The sequence below is a fragment of the Dermacentor andersoni genome, chromosome 9, assembly GCF_023375885.2.
Source record: "Dermacentor andersoni chromosome 9, qqDerAnde1_hic_scaffold, whole genome shotgun sequence".
Classification (NCBI taxonomy): domain Eukaryota; kingdom Metazoa; phylum Arthropoda; class Arachnida; order Ixodida; family Ixodidae; genus Dermacentor; species Dermacentor andersoni.
Genome location: NC_092822.1, coordinates 13,267,893 through 13,284,228, shown reverse-complemented (window position 1 = coordinate 13,284,228; position 16,336 = coordinate 13,267,893). Strand labels below are relative to the sequence as shown.

General features: G+C 43.4%; 1 protein-coding gene across 4 annotated transcripts in view; it reads right to left on the bottom strand.

Moving 5' to 3' along the window:
• Positions 1–7,591, bottom strand: part of LOC129383766 (uncharacterized) — a 644,189-nt gene extending 636,598 nt beyond the window's left edge. For all 4 annotated transcript variants that reach the window (XR_008611637.2, XR_011890258.1, XR_008611638.2 and 1 more), the window contains exon 1: positions 7,360–7,591. The gene's annotated coding sequence lies outside the window, so the exon portion shown is untranslated. The remainder of the gene's footprint in view (positions 1–7,359) is intronic.
• Between the last annotated feature and the right edge of the window lie 8,745 nt (positions 7,592–16,336).

The window sequence follows — 16,336 nt, the reverse complement described above, 5'->3', positions numbered from 1 at the left end:
GCTTTTTGCGACGCTCATAAGTAACATGCAAGCTTTTTTTGTGTCGTTGATATGTGACACCTATGTCACATATTAAGACAAAGCACCTCTATAAGGAGAAAGAGAAAGAGAAAACAAGCATTGGAAAGGCAGGGAGGTCAGTCAGGCGAGCTTCTGGTTTGCTTCCCTTCACTGGGAGTAAGAAAAAGGGGAAATGGAACTGCATAATCAAGTCGTCTATTATGCAGTCTTACATCAGCAGGAAGCTTCAGCGCTCTACAAGAAAACTGACGGTCAGTCAACATCAAGTGACCAGCTATGCTGTTACACCTAATCTGAGTGCGGTGAGCCGCGCAGCTTACCGCGAAGCATCTCGTTTGGGAATGCAAGACCCATGATAGGACACGCAAAAGATATATTGGCCAGAAGAGACCACCGGTGACGAGAAGTGGAATAAATCGGTGGGTGGTCGACAGGACCATCGTGACCACCTATGGCTCTCTCTCGGTGTTCGCCAGGGAGTTCAAGCTACCGCGCGGGTTGCAGGCACCGCTCATGCTGGCAAGCCCTCCAACAATACACCTCCATTCCCTTATTTCCTCCAAATAGGTCAAAGTGCCATCTTTTCCGACTGCACGCTTTGCCATAACCATATTGGTAGGCCTTTCTGCTTTAGAGACACCCGTGAGTCCACATTATTTGCGCACGTTTTATTTCATGACTTATTATTTGTCTAATAACGCAGAATAAGGTCGAATAAATCAACGCAGAATAAACGCAGAATAAGGTCACGTTTGATGGAAGTCCCTTGTAGTTAGATGCCATGCAGAATATATTCCTTTGCTGCATGTTAGATTGTATGCAGGGTATACGAATTGTTCCATTATTGTCTTTCTTTTTTTCTTTTTTTTTTTTTTGAACTGCGGTGTTCTGACTGAATAATTCAGATTTTTTTAAATTGCCCGATGTTTGACTTGCAATGTGTCACCTTCGCTTTCTTGTTATATCGCGTGGTTTTTTAGACTCCGGGACCTGTCGTAATTAACTAAAATAATGATTTTGAGCTGCGGTTTCTGGCAGCATCTATCATTCTAGTTAGCACTCGATCCTACGGAAACTTCTAAGTTGCCCCTGCCCAACACTTCCGTCCATAGCACTTCCGTCCAAGTTGAACTTCATGTCTTGGAGCTATGGCTCCCAAGGACAATTGGCGCAATGCGCACAGAGTTTCCTACAAAAGTCACTAGAGGGAGCTCTGGTGCTGCGATCGTTCAGTCACTATGGTAACGACGAATGGTACATGGATGTGCCTCACCTTCGTGCTCGTGCCTTGAGCCATTGTTTTGGTGACATTTCTCGCGCTTTATAAGAAATCAATATTTTCTAAACACAGCAGCAAGGCAATAGGTATACTGCGCAGACTCATATTGAGTGAGAACCACAGCAATGAAATATTTTGTTTAATGCATTTAATTAGTAAAGTGTACAAGAAATTTAAACACAAAAGGATGAAGTTCAGCCTAGTCCGTGTACTGCCCAATATTTGCACGCTGACTGGCCTACCTTGCTTTCACCTCCCATGGGAATAGCGTCAAAGTGCCTTCCGGTAGTTCTTTAATGTCACTATGAATATCTGTGAATGCTCACAATGGTTTTATGCGCTGGCGAATGAGACGTTCCAGCGCAAGTGCGGAAAATCTGTGCATTTCTTGATACAATCAATTACGCCGGAAAAGGGATGGGTTAGAAAGAAAACAAAACAAGATAGGAAGGTCTGCCGGTTTGATGGCAACATATCTTCATTCTATAGTCCGCACGTGGTCTTTACAACAAAATCTCGCTCAGAAAATACAGACTTTCGCTATTTGTATCGTGTCACTCATGGAAGTGGTGTTTGCACGTCACATCGCTTAGACGAAAGCGCGTTTCGTGCTGCACTCATAAAAATCGTTCCACGACAGGCGTGGGCCTGTCATCGAGCTGTTTTCCGAAAGAGGAGGCCTCACGCTCGCGGGCGTATTCTATAGCAATCCGTTAAAGTGTGCTGGGCATAGCGTGACCACAAGTTTCAAGGACGCGCGGTGACTTCTTCCACGGCTCGGCGATGACGGTACTCGTGTGAACACTGGCCGAGGATGTTCAACGTCACGCGTAAAAAATTTAATATCACCAACAAAATTCTGGCACCGCACTCTCCATTTAATTTATATTCATTTCGTACCTCTCCTTTTCAGAAACATTTACTACCACCCGGATTTAGTGCGCTGTATAGAAAATGGAACTCTCTCGTTTGTGCTGCTTTCTGAATGTTGTTTCACGCGCGTAACCTCATTTCACTAGCCAAATTCCACATTCCTTGTCGCATTCACTAACCGTGAGTTGCCTATTGGCTACAGGAAGAAACGCAGCGGACTGCTAACAAAAACACTGCACCAGCTGAAGATTAGGTTAGGGTACAGGTGAAAGCTAAGCAATGTAATGCATCTGAATTTAAATAGGTGGGTGTTATTATTCTAAAATATTCTTATTTTTTCTGGTGCAGGATGCTGCCACCGCATCTCAGCATTACACGCCGTCTCACAGTGAGCTGCAGTATCAGATCATCATTGAGCGACAGTGGCTGATGTGATCTCTTCATTACACCAATGCAACTTGTTACTGTTCATGAGTTATTGTTACGGTGTGTTCTTATGATCAATTACTCGGTGCGCGTCACATATTATAACCATCCGCTGAAATAATCTGACATTCTTGCGAAAGGCGGCCGGAATTGGCGCATACACGAGGTAGGATTGCTCAGGGCGACATGATGTCTCATGATATTTTTTTTTTTCAAATGGCGCCACCAAACTACCAGGTCATGTGGATTCCACGTTATCGCCACTTATACAACAGCAGAATGTGTTCGGCCACAGTGAGAAAGCACGTGAAACTGGATACTTGGTTCGATTTGTACAGCGTATGCGTCGCCATTGTAGAACGACGGCTGTAATTTTACACGAAGGAGAGCATTTAAAGATAACCGAAACCACTACTGTGATTGTCAGGTAGTTGCCATTCAATGTTTCCAATTGTTATTGCCTGATTAAATATGTAGATAAATATTTGTAATGCTTGCCCAAGAAGCGAAGTCGTAAACGTGTGTGCCTTCCGCGTCTATGTGGCTTACGTATAGCCTTCAAGTACTTCTAAAGGATCTGCATGGAAAAATGTATAATTCTACCTAACGATGTTACTGCTACGGCGACCCTGTTGTCGGTGTCACCACGCGAGAAGTCCATGCCGGGCGATGTCGGGAGTTGAGACTGATCGATCCGGCCATTGCTCGCAGCTGACGTGTGGTTCAGTGGCGGTCCTTGAGAGCACAGCGTTCACCGCTGGCCATTTGCGCCATCAGTGATGCCTCAACGTAGGCATGCGAGCCCGTTGCTCTCATTTCACATCTAAAATTCACTTTCTTGCCCTCTTCCCAATATGCTTCATGTCTCCCTACGAGGGCTTCTTTCTCCTTTACAATGTTTTTTTTTTCTTTCTTTTCTCCCAGAGGTGAGTTCTAGAACGAGTTTTCTAAATGACCTCCACCCCCGGGCTTCCAGCTCAGGTCTGAAGTGTATGCGAGGCACTCTCCAAGTGGTCTGGTAGAAATGGCTTACGCCGTAGCGGCGAATAACCCCTTCTGGCTTTATCGGCATCCTCACACTTTGCCTTATAGATACGCCTCTGTTGACCTCGTCGGGGCCATGCAGTGCTCAGGGAGCTACGACACCTTTTGCGAAGCACTGCGGCCGTCTTGCGTAAAATCTTGAATAGCTTGTTGTTGTTGTTTTTTTTTTCAATCATTCTATGTATGATAGTGCGTGTTTCGTAGCAAAAAAAAAGAAAAAAAAGAAAGAGTGGACTTTTTTCTATTTAGATGTGCCGTCACATTCAATTGCACCCGCCGCGGTTGCTCAGTGGCTATGGTGTTAGGCTGCTGAGCACGAGGTCGCGGGATCGAATCCCGGCCACGGCGGCCGCATTTCGATGGGGGCGAAATGCGAAAACACCCGTGTACTTAGATTTAGGTGCACGTTAAAGAACCCCAGGTGGTCAAAATTTCCGGAGTCCCCCACTACGGCGTGCCTCATAATCAGAAAGTGGTTTTGGCACGTAAAACCCCATATATTATTATTATTATTACATTCAATTGTGCAACAAGTGCCGCGAAGTGAGAATATGGTGAGCGCCAAGATTGGGCAGTAAGACAAACGACAAGGAGAAAGTATGAACAGAAAAACAAATTAGGCGTAAAAAAGAAAAAAACCGTTTTTTTATATCAGGAAAGTTAAGTAACAAAAGTAAGTTTAAGAAAAATCTTAAGAAATAGAGATGTCTGTGCAAAGACACCTCGGCTAACTTTGACGCTCAGGAAATTGTCATTGCAACAACACATGCCACAGAGCATAAAATAAAGGAGCAGTGCTCAAAGAAAAGAAAGAAAGAAAGAACAGTCAACTTCAGTTATTTTTTTTTTCTTTGACTCTGATCTAATTTACTACGACACCACAGCATTCATGCATGCTGGACACCACCAAACTTAATACTTTCGCTTGTTTGTCAGTTCCTGAACTATTTTACAAGATCGCTACCACTGCTTCTAGAGCTACGCACAGTGGTTTGATTGTCATGCGCCTGCAACGCCAGCGCGCACTTAGAGACTATTCGTCCGTTTGATGTATTCCGCGATAAAGAGATCCGACATCGGTTTAGCTTCGACCATGATAGCATCATTTTTTCTATCACCAAGTTGTCGCGGGAGGACCTTGAGGCACTGAACGCGTTGATGCAAGTGATAGTCGCGATGCAGTTCATTGCAAGAAACGAAATTACCTTAGGGCCCGGGGATACAGCGAGCGTATCCCCGCGGGCGCTATCCCGCATTACGTGCCACGCGGTCCTTGCCCACGGTGTAAAATATGTACCTTGCACCAGCTCCTTGCCTCGACGAGGTGTACTGGCAAATTCATTTTGCGAGGAGACGCTGCAACACATTCTGTGCGACTGTCCTGAATATAATGTTCAGCGACAGTCCCTGGCATCCGTTCTCGCGCACCTTGACACTAGACCATTGTCCCTCGACACGATTTTCACATGCCGCCGACAGAAGACATCGCAGGTGAAGGCGACGAAGGGACTACTTCAGTTTTTGAAAGAGACGGGATTGGACAAGCGGCTCTGACAGTGTTATCACGTACAATGCCAGATTGATGGACTCTACCGGACGATGTTTGTGTGCTGTGCTATGTGCTCTCTCTCTCTCTCTCCCCCTTCCCCATCTTTCATCGCCCCCATCCCTCTCCCATGTGTAGGGTAGCAAGCCGGTTACGCTAAACTGGTTAACCTCCCTGCCTTTCCTTCTCTACTTTTTCCTTCCTTCCTTCCTGGCAAATTCATAAGGCTAGAGCTTTTCATTGCGCGTTTCCCACCAAGTGGTTTGCCTGCTTACCTGCCTGGCTGCCGGCTACCACTTGTCAATGCCGTGTTACAATATTCGCTTTAAGGCGTAAGGCATGTCGAAAAAATTGCAGACCGTGATTAGAAACAACAAGTCGAGTGGTTCACGTGACGTTATCGTGCGCGCAAATCTTCCTTCAGTTCCGAAAGAAGCCCGTGAATCATGAAAGAAAATGACGTCACGCGTGAGTGCATTAATTGCACCACCCTAAATCGTGCATTCAGAGGATGAATTCCGCACGCTTCGTGTTGAAAATTTAGCGCTAGAAAAGACGAGGACAAAGGAAGAACACATCACGAGCGCTTTTCTAGCGCCAAATTTTCAACATGAATCAAAACCAACTTGCTCAGTTCACTCTCCTTATTAAACCGCATGCATCGCGTTCTCGTCGTGAAAAAAGAAGCAAGAGTTTCTTATTATATCCGCTTGGTACTCTGCGCCTCCGACGAATCGCTCATTCTTTCGTCGTTTAGCAGAGTGCCGGATTTTCATCTTCACAGCGATGGAACAGCCGTGTCTACCTGGCTTACGCTCTATGCCAAAGACGATCCATCTCGCAAATAATCACCAATGGCCAGCGGTAATAAGACAACGAATCAGGGCGATCTTATGCCCCATAGCTCGAACGCTGAAATTGCCGGGGCTGGTGTTCTACTGACTAATTAGCGATGAGTTCATAAATGTCGAGATAGCAGTGACGTAGCTAGAAATTTTTTCCAGGAGAAGGGGATGAGAGGGGAGGGTTGCTGGAGGGAGGCACGCACTTGACGGTGGCGGGGAGGGGAACTGAGCAGGCCTCATACCAACAGAAATATTTTGGGCGTGGTAGGGGCGAGTGCGAGGGAGGGCCCATGGCGCGTATGACCCCCCCCCCCTCCCCCCTCCTCTGGTTACGCCCACTGCAAGATAGCTTTGTAGAAACCGAACTTGTAGTTCTGCTATGTTCGTTACGGGCTTCGACTACATACGTTCAAACATAGGGAGGCAAGGGCATAAAAGCAGCTCATTCGTTTTGGGAAAACCACAAATTAGGAGAAATTGCGCAGGATAATTTGCGGTGGTGAATTGTGGGGCACTGTCATGGTGAGTGACAGTGCCGCAGTGACTGCCTACGAGCGACAGCCTCCTGGCACTGCAAAACAATATTTAATGCTTGGCACTGCACCAGGAAGGCTGGCCCAATGCCAAGCTAAAGCGACCGGTGCTTCAACTCGCGTAGCTTTGCACTCACTTATCGCAACAGCGGCTGAAGACCATAACAGAGGCGCCCATATTCTCAACAAGTACGTCTGCTTTGCTACGCGCACAACGCTGTCTACATCCCGTGAAGAGTACGGCGAGCTGTGGCCTCCGAAATCAATGCGCAGAGGCCACCATTCTCAAAGTCTAAGTGGCGCACAAAACACGACAGAAATAACAAGCGCGAACGCCACAAAAAAAAATGGAAAGAAGCAGCTCAGCGTATAGCACGTCCCTCTATAAATATCACCTGCGCAGTTCCGCAGGGACATGAGCTCGATCGCCAGTATCGGACGAAGTTTTGGTTTTCTTCGACATATGGTTGGAGGACGCTGACCAAAAATTTATTAGCCTTCTTATTTTTTATTATGCGTTTAGGCTTCCATACAGAACTCTAAATATCTCATTCTTATTAACCCCTTCTTGGCATGGAAGCCAAAGCGTGTAACGCGTATTAACTTTCGATTTCATGTTGGCAGCAAAGCTCAACAGGTCGGCTGCCGACGACGGCGTAAAGGAAACGACGGACATTCGCAGACCACTATGCATAGAACTGTCACCGTAAAACTTTTAGAAAAGTACTCCCCCGACGCATTGCACAAACTTATGACTGAGTATACGGGTCACGTCTGTGCCCATTATTTTACCTTGCTTTCGATGGGTCTTCCGGTACGCTCTTCTACGTCTTTTCGATAGTTCCACCTCGTGGCCTCTGTGGCTTGAACTCGTGCCGCGGACTCACTCCTGTGAAGAACTGCGGCAGCATTATTCCACCTGCCATGTCCCGCAGAGCCTGATCTCGGCACGCTTCCGTTCAACGCACTGCGAACTGGCGACGTTGGTAAGCGTCGGTCAGCGCGCCCGACCGACAGCCGCGTGACGTTTTCTCTTATCTGGGCCATCTATAATATAGGCGACGCGCTGTGCCTCTAGATGCTGCGCATCTAGGAAACGCCTGTTGATTCGGAGCGTGAGGCGTCATATTTCTGGCAGCTCGGCCATGCTCGGCGTTCTCGGCGCCCTTGCAGAATACAGTCGCTGCTACGTCGTCGCGATGGCCCCATTGAATTTTGCGGTAGCACCCACCGTGATTTCTCTATGGTGGGTGCTTAGTGGCTCTGGTGTTGGGCTGCTAGGCACGAGGTCATGGGATTGAAATCCCGGCCGCGGAGGCCGCATTGCGATGGGGGCGAAACACGAGAACACCCGTGTACTTAGATTTAAATGCAATTTAAAGAACCCAAGGGGGTCCAAATTATTCCGGAGCCCCCCACTACGGCGTGCCTCATAATCGAATGATGGTTTTGGCAGGTAAATCCCCGTAATTCATTGAATTTTGCTGCAGCGCCCAAGTGCAGAGTGCCAAGCCTTCGCAGACGACGCAAGAATCCAGAGTTAACGTTAGCTTCTAGTTGTTCTTTGGCACGTACTATGAACATAAATAGAAAGGCGAACGATTGCGACACTACATTAATACGTTAATGAAATCCACCTGAATTTGCACTAGTGGCTTAATTCAGCCTCCAAAACGTACACTTGGGACTACTCCGTGCTTATAAACCATCTATACAGAGTGAATGCACGTCCCACTTCCACGTTATTAAGCGTCACAGGTGTTAGATTAGTACATAGATAGTCTGATGCAGTACAAACTAACAGTAAACTAACTCACAACTTTCTCTTCCCCGCGCTAATACTCTGCCCTGAGAGCCGGTTGGCACGCCACGCAACGCATTAGCGCCTATAGCTTTCTACGGTTCTCTTTTCCAGCCCTTTCATCGTTTATTATTCGCACCTTTGTAACGCGCTCTCTTGCGCCCTGCATTTTTGTATGCTAGCTCTTGGCGTTAAATGTACAGTCAACCGATTCTTTACCAGCACCGCGTGAGAGTCGACTGGCCAACTGGCCAACGCCTTGTAACGGCGCCAAGCAACGAGACCACGAGGAGCAGCGCATGCGCACCAAGTTCACTCGAAACACAAGTTTCGTTCACTTGGCTCTTCCTATACCAGCACGACACAGTCCCTGGCACGATTATTACGACGCAAGCTTCCCGGCTTATTGGGAACAGGAGCAGCGTGTACCTCATGGGTTGCGGCCGTCTCTCTATTTTTTTTTTTTTTTTAAGCCTGTGCTGCTCTAGTGGACACGCACTGGAAAATAATGAAGAAAACGTGCAAAGTTCCAATGCAACCGTATTGTAGGGGCAAGAAAGAGTAGCGCAAGAGTGTATTATCAGCTTTTCGATCTAGTTTGAAACGGGGCGCAAGCTTTCGCCGAGTTAATTGGGACAGGGCGGTGTGACACATGTAGGAAGAGCCTAGCGGACGCAACTTGCGCTTCGAGTCAACTTTGTACGCATGCGCTACTACTGATCATCTCGTCGCTTCGCGCCGTTAGAAGGCACTGGCTGGCGGGTGAGTCGACGCTCGCGTGGAATTGTTCCAGAATCAGTCGGTTGTACATGTACAGTCGCCACGGGCAGGCGCCACGGTACGGACACGCCTTGAGTAAAAAAATCCGTCTCCATTCCACCCTGCGACAGTGGATGTACAGCGAAGCTGTTCCCGATGTTAGACAAGCGCGACCGACGTCAGACGACGCTAGGCAAGCACCACCAACACAAGCGACGTACATAACGCGCGCAAGCACGTGTGCGGAAGTGCATCATACATTCTCATTCCTCAGGGAACTCCGCCAAGTGCCTCTTTTTAAGTTTACTTCTGTTTTCTTTTTTTTGAAAAGCTTATTTGACAAATGGTATATAATTTCAAATTACACACTTTTGGGACCAAAAGAAATTGTTAAAGAGACCCTACCGATTGTTATTAAGCCTTATTGAACTAATTCGATCTTCAAAGTAAATTGCATTACAGAATTCGTAAACTACGAGTTACACACAAGCTGCAGATGTGATAGCTTCGGATTATAATTTGAATATACGAGAATAACGGAATCGTCACGTGACAATATCGCCTGATGACGTAATCTGATGACGTCATTAGTCAAGCCTGACATTACGCGATGACATCTTCGTCAAGTGATGTCACCTCATAACGTCATGTGATGCCTCTTGGAGAAGTGCGCGCTTGCCGCTCCTTTGCACTGTCTCCGGGATCGTTCCACATTTTTGTGTGAGCTCCGCGCACGCAGGCACGAAAAATCCCGTACAACGAACACCTTCGCTGGAAACGATTGCTTGTGCGCGATGACGGACGGTGTCTGTTGACGTGCCCAACCGAGCCGACAAAGCGAAACCCAGTGGAGATCGCATAATACGCAGATCATCGAAGTTATGGCAGCTCGTTATGTGCAGACGGACAAAGAAAACGCAATACACCGGCCCGCTGTGCCTAGAGGTTAAGGTATCGCGCAATGGCCCTGTCACAGCCGTTTTAACGAGTGTAACAGTAAATTTTAACGGGACCTGGATATGTGTTGCTCTACGAAACATTGCCAGGATCGGGAGAACATTAACTTGAATGTCCTCTTCAATGGAGTCGGCACTCCTGTTTATATTGCCATACGTGCCCATCCGTGGTAGAAAAATATCCTTTTAAAGTGGCCAGTACGTTCGTGCTAATTGTAAGTAGGGCTCTCAAGCACTCATAATACACCGATACACTGGTGCGTACACGGATGTACACAATAGTTACTGACACATAAAGCTATCATAAAGGTATCCTAGGTATACAAATATAACTGACAATATGCACAAGTTCTCAATGCGTGTACGGAACTATCTTCGTCGTTTTCGTGCCTGAGTCATTCTTATGTTGCTGTACTTGGACAACAAATGAACAACTATCAACATACAGGATGTCCCAGCTAACTTTAATCAGAGTTTAAAAATATGCGAATGCCAAGTAGCTGGACAGAACTAAGGTAATGTCCATTGCCGTCGCTTAGAGATACTGAAATTATTTTTAATACCGCCTAATTACATAATTAGCCTTAATTAATCAATCAAATTCTCAAATATTACAATTAGAGGAAAAGTGCCAATGAGAAAATTGTAGAGCAGCATGACAAACTCCTGATACAGCTTTCTGTTGCTCTATATGTGCTACATAAGAGTGTTTTCGCAAGCGTGAAAGAAGCCCGCAAATGCACGCAAAATTGCCACGCGACTGGCTGCTCGAGGCCCTTTGCATGTATTCGCGGGCTGCTTTCACGCTCGGAAAAACCCTTTTATGCAGCCCGTATTGAGCAACAGAAAGCTGTATCGGTAATTTTTTAATGTCATTCAACAATTTTCTCATTCACAATATTCATCTAATTATAATATTTGAGAAGTGGATTAATTAATGAAAACTAATTATCTAATTCGGCGGAATGAAGAAAATTTGAGTATCTCCAAGCGAGGGCAAACAACGTTACCTTGGTTCTGTCTGGCATTCGCATATTTTTAAACTCTAGCTAAGGTTAGCTGGGATACCCTGTATATATAAGTTATCTCTCATTGAAACGAACAACTGAAAGGGTGAAATATTGGCATATGTCTATGACAGCCCACGGAATGCACCCGTTTTGAGAACATTGTGTAGAAATCGTTCCAGTTATATTTGCCCCTTTTTATCTTTTTTCGAATGTTCATGTTCATCAGAATCGAAGGAAGTGGAGAGCACATGTGCTGTGGAGTTATTTAACGTGTATATTGTATGCATGACCTACTTTTTTACGTCAGAGTGCTACGTGCTAGTGCACGTTCCGATGGACCTCAATAAAGTTTTTCCGTCCATCCATCCATAGTGTTACTGTGAAAACGTTGCTTGACAAGTTATGCTGCTTCTATGAGAAAGTTGTTGGACATGTAATCTTGAACCATGTATGTTATAGGTTAGACCCATTCAAGAGCCAAGGAGCAGCCGCCCTAAATTCTGCGTCAACATCTCCTTATATCATATCAATAAAATAAGCGATAAATTTGAGGAGCGCTTACAGTGGTGATAAAGTGAACCTGCGATTCCATAAATGTTCCGGTGCCACGTCCTATATATCAGCCTATTCTGCCGAAAAAAAAAGCATTTCTTCCAATTTACTTAACGAACCTTACTGCATTTTCAAACAAAACCAATCCATATAATGTTTCAAGCACAAACATTTACAATTTTCTTTCTAGTATACCATAAAATTGATTCGTAATTTTATAGCTAGCTGCAAAGGAATGCTTTTGAAATATTTTGGGCACTCGGCTGTGTTGCGTTAACCCGGCTCGCCATATCTTTTTTGCTTGCAGTGTAAAAAGCATTGCTTATTTCCATGAGGGAAATCGGAAGCTCGCCAGGGTCTGTTTGTAAACAGCCGAATGATCTCTATTCAATAAGCACGCAGTGCGGCACACTGAGGAGATCTGTTTCGTGTTGCAAATATATTAAGGAGTGTCCTCTTGCGCTAAATCCCATTCATTGCTTCACTGCGTTTAACGGGCGTGTGAAACTTGAAAATATGTCATGCAAGATAAGGTATTCGTGTTTACATGGCGCCGCTGACACAGTCGCAGTTTGCATGAACTTCGCCTATGAACATAAATGCTGAAGGCGGCAAAAGAGAAGAACAGAGGAAAGGGGAAAGGGTTAACCACAGGGGAAGATCCGGTTTGCTACCCTTCGCTGGGGAGAGAGGGGAGGAGAGGTAATGTTTCAGTTTCAGTTTCAGTTTATTATTCTTTAAAATGCATTAGTAAGATACAATATACAGACGAGGGTCACAAACTCAAAGACTGCGACGGGACCCTCGGTTAATACTAACAATGTAGAGATGTAATGAAGAAGAGCAAGCTAAGTAAAACAAACGAACACAATAGCGAAAATACAACATAGAAAAATAATATAAATGAAAACAAATTGTATGTATATAAGCCTATAGTGCATAAAAAAACTGTCAATGTATACCAATGACAAATGTAGTGTAATGAATGACGTAAACTTAGTTACACATATAAAACAGCTTAAGGGCAGGATTAAATGTATGAAAGGATGAAAATTTAATGCTAACGGGTAAACCATTCTACAGTTTTATAGCAGCGAATGATGATGTCATTTTTCCATAGCTTTAATGAACCATAGGTAGCAGAAAATTAGAGTTACGTGCAAACATGGTATTATTGTTATTGATGAGGTGTCTGGAATCAATGAATTGGTATGAGAGCTGTTTAGTAAGTAATCTATAAAACATAATTATTAGATGATATTTGAACAAGGTCGTTACAACAAGGATGTTATTTTCACGAAGTATAGGAGTAGCCCTCGTGAAAAACCCACTGTTAGTGATAATGCATATTGCTTGGTTTTGTAAGCGCTGAATAGATGAGATATGACAGTTATATGTGTTGCCCCAGGAAACAATGCCATAATTAATGTGACTGTGAATGAAGGCAAATTATGATGCTAATAATGCGTCTCTAGAGAAGTATGGTCTTGATTTGTATAATGCTCTAATACCGAAGGTACACTTTTGCTTATTGAAGGCGATGTATTGACAAAACTTAAGATTAGAATCTAGCTTGATGCACGAAAATGATACACAGTCGGAGACGGGAATGTGATGACCATCTAGAGTTTGTGATGACCATCTAAGGTAATCCAGGTAGTATTGTTTGGCTAGATAGAAAAATCATGAATTGAGTTTTTGAAGGATTGATAATTAATTGATTGGACGAACACCAAGCAGCAATATGGTCAAGCTCATTCTTTAGTTTAAGGAGTAAGGTTGTTAAAGAATTGTTACGCAACTAGATAGTAGTATCGTCTGTGTATAGCACCCAATGTGCCGACTTAAGACAAGTGGGTAAATCATTAATATAAATAGAGAATAATAAAGAACCTAGTATGGAGCCTTGTGGTGCACCTTGGTTAATAACTTTAGTATCAGAATAGGCACCTCCAAAAAAACTGCTTGTTCTCTATCATGTAGGTAACTTTTTAGGAGTTTTAGTACTGGATCGGTAATTCCCAGGGCTTCTAGTTTAGTAAAAAGTATGTTATGATTATTTGTATCAAAAGCTTTAGTGAAGTCCAAGAATACCGAACCAACGAAGTTGCCCGTATCAATCGAGTGACGAATGTAGTCGGTTAGAGACATTAAAGCTAAGTCAGTCGAACTGCCATTGCGAAAACCAAATTGAGAGGATTGCATCAAATTAAATTTTGTTAAGTAATTATTTAGGCGCTTACAATATAACTTCTCCACCACTTTACTAATCGACGACAGAAAAGAAATAGGACGATAATTAACACCTCCGTTTATCACCTTTCTTGTGTACAGGAATAATCTTAGCCCTTTTAAGCGAAGTGGGATAAATACCACATTTAGGAATATTATTAATAATGTATCAGAAATAAGCGGTGCAACAAGTTGTAGATGAAATACAGAAATATTATCGAAGCCAGGGCTAGAATTATTTAGAGCTAATACCATGGAACGTACCTCATCCGTAGTTACGGGAACGAGAAAAAAAGAATGATTGCATCGATAAATGGGATAAGTAGTAGTCATAGGACGACTGCTGTATATATTGTAGAAGTAGTCACTGATACTATTTACTATGCTAGAAGAATCAGCATGAGTTTTATTGTTGTAGTTGATTTTATCAGCAGTATTACCGGACTTAGGTAAGTTCCTGAACGTATTAAGAAGTTGCTATTGTTTTTTGAGATTGTTCTTGTGTTTAGCAAATTAACTTTCATAATACTGTACTTTAGACTTCTTTAGCAAGTTATTCATAATGTCACAATAACTTTTATAGCGTGCCGCTCAGCGTACATTAAACGGTTTCTTTTTAGTCTTTTTGTATATGTTTTATTTTTTTCTTATACTAGTCAGTAAACCTCTCGTTACCCAAGGGTTACCGGGAAACTTAATATGTTTCTTGCATCGGACTGTAGTGGTGTTAGCGCGAACGGCCTGTAGAAAGATGGAAAAAAAATTTTCAAGAGCTTGATCGGGATCGTGCAGGGCGTTAATTGCAGACCAATCAGTATTTGTTATAGTGTTAACAAAACTGTCTCCGTCAAACTTGGAGGAAAAGTAGCAAGGCTCGGAATGAGGTATTTTTTTCAATCAGTCAATCAATATTTATTTTTGACAAAACAAATACAAGATGGGTATAAGTACACATTCGGAGGTCCCGAAGTAACAACTGTCGGGGGGACCTCCTAACAAAACATAAAAAGGGGATAGTAAGATCGTGGCAAACAGTGAGTCAATGTCATATATTATACAGTTTCTACATCGGAAATAAACGATAAGATAGGAAAAAAATCTGTTAGCAATATCACAGGTATATTCACATAGTTAAAAAGAAGAAAAATAATTGAATAAATCTTAAAAATAACATGCAACAATTCAAACGAGGATAAATGGCACGTAAAGCTAACAACGAGGAGAAGTATCAATTAAGGCAAAATTTAGTAACACGGTAATTGAAAAGTACATTGCGTAATGTTAAAGTGAACAACAATACTAATTAATTCAAGGTTTGTTAAGTTATGCTACGCGTCAGTTAAAGTGTTCATGAAATGCTCCTTCGTTCTACGCTTGAATGATAATAATGTAGATGTCTTCATGTCAGATGGTATAGAATTCCAAACAGAAATGCCTGAAAACGCGACGGTAAATTTCCCATAGTTAGTTCTTGCTTTTGGAAGAAGAAGATTGAGTTGAGCTGAAAATCTTGTGTTGTTATAATTGATAAGGCTAGAGCGATTAAAACCTGGAATATTAAACTCGGTATTTATAAGACGAAACATAAGTAGCGACAGCTTATGATTGAATAACATGCGTAAAGGTAAAACATTTAGGGAACGGAATATTGGAGCAGAGGGATATGTATGCGATTGGAATGCAATTAATCGTAATGCCTTCTTTTGCAAAACTTCTAACTGATGAAGATGTGTGGTATATGTATTACCCCAAGATGACAGGCAGTATGAGAGATGACTGTGTATATACGCGTAATATAAAGACATGAGAATGGTTTGCTGGAAAAAAGAGCGAGTTTTCATTATGATGTGAATACCAAATGAGATTTTTTGAATAAGTGATTGAATATGGCACTGGAACTTTAGGTTTTCATCTAGTACTACACCAAGAAATTTAGTAGACGGCCTCAAAGGAGACGAATTTTGGGAAATGGTCTGTGATCTGAGTATCTACGACACCAGAGTTTGGAGTTGGCGCGATGTTAGAGCATGGTCAAGAAGCGTGTTGGTACCATGAGTAGAACACCTAGTAGGAGAGATAATTAATGATTCCAGTACGAAACCAGCAAGACAGTCTGTATAAGCTGTTACACTTCCGTTGTCGACGTCAAGTAAGTTGATGTTAATATCACTGACAATTAGGACTTGCTTATGTTCAAGAGAATTTTTTTTTTTCTAAACTATGGAGAGTTCACCCAGAAAACCAGGAATAGATGAAGAAGGGGAGCGGTATACACAACCAAGAATAAAACTGTTACGATTATGAGAATTCAGCTGTAAGTTAGTTTCAATCTATACCGATTCACAATGATTTACATTAAGAAAAAGATCAAGCTTACGCTGATATTGAATATGAGGTGAAAAAAATATCGCGGAACCACCGTATCGATCCGAAATACGATGGCAGTGTTCTCCTTGGTA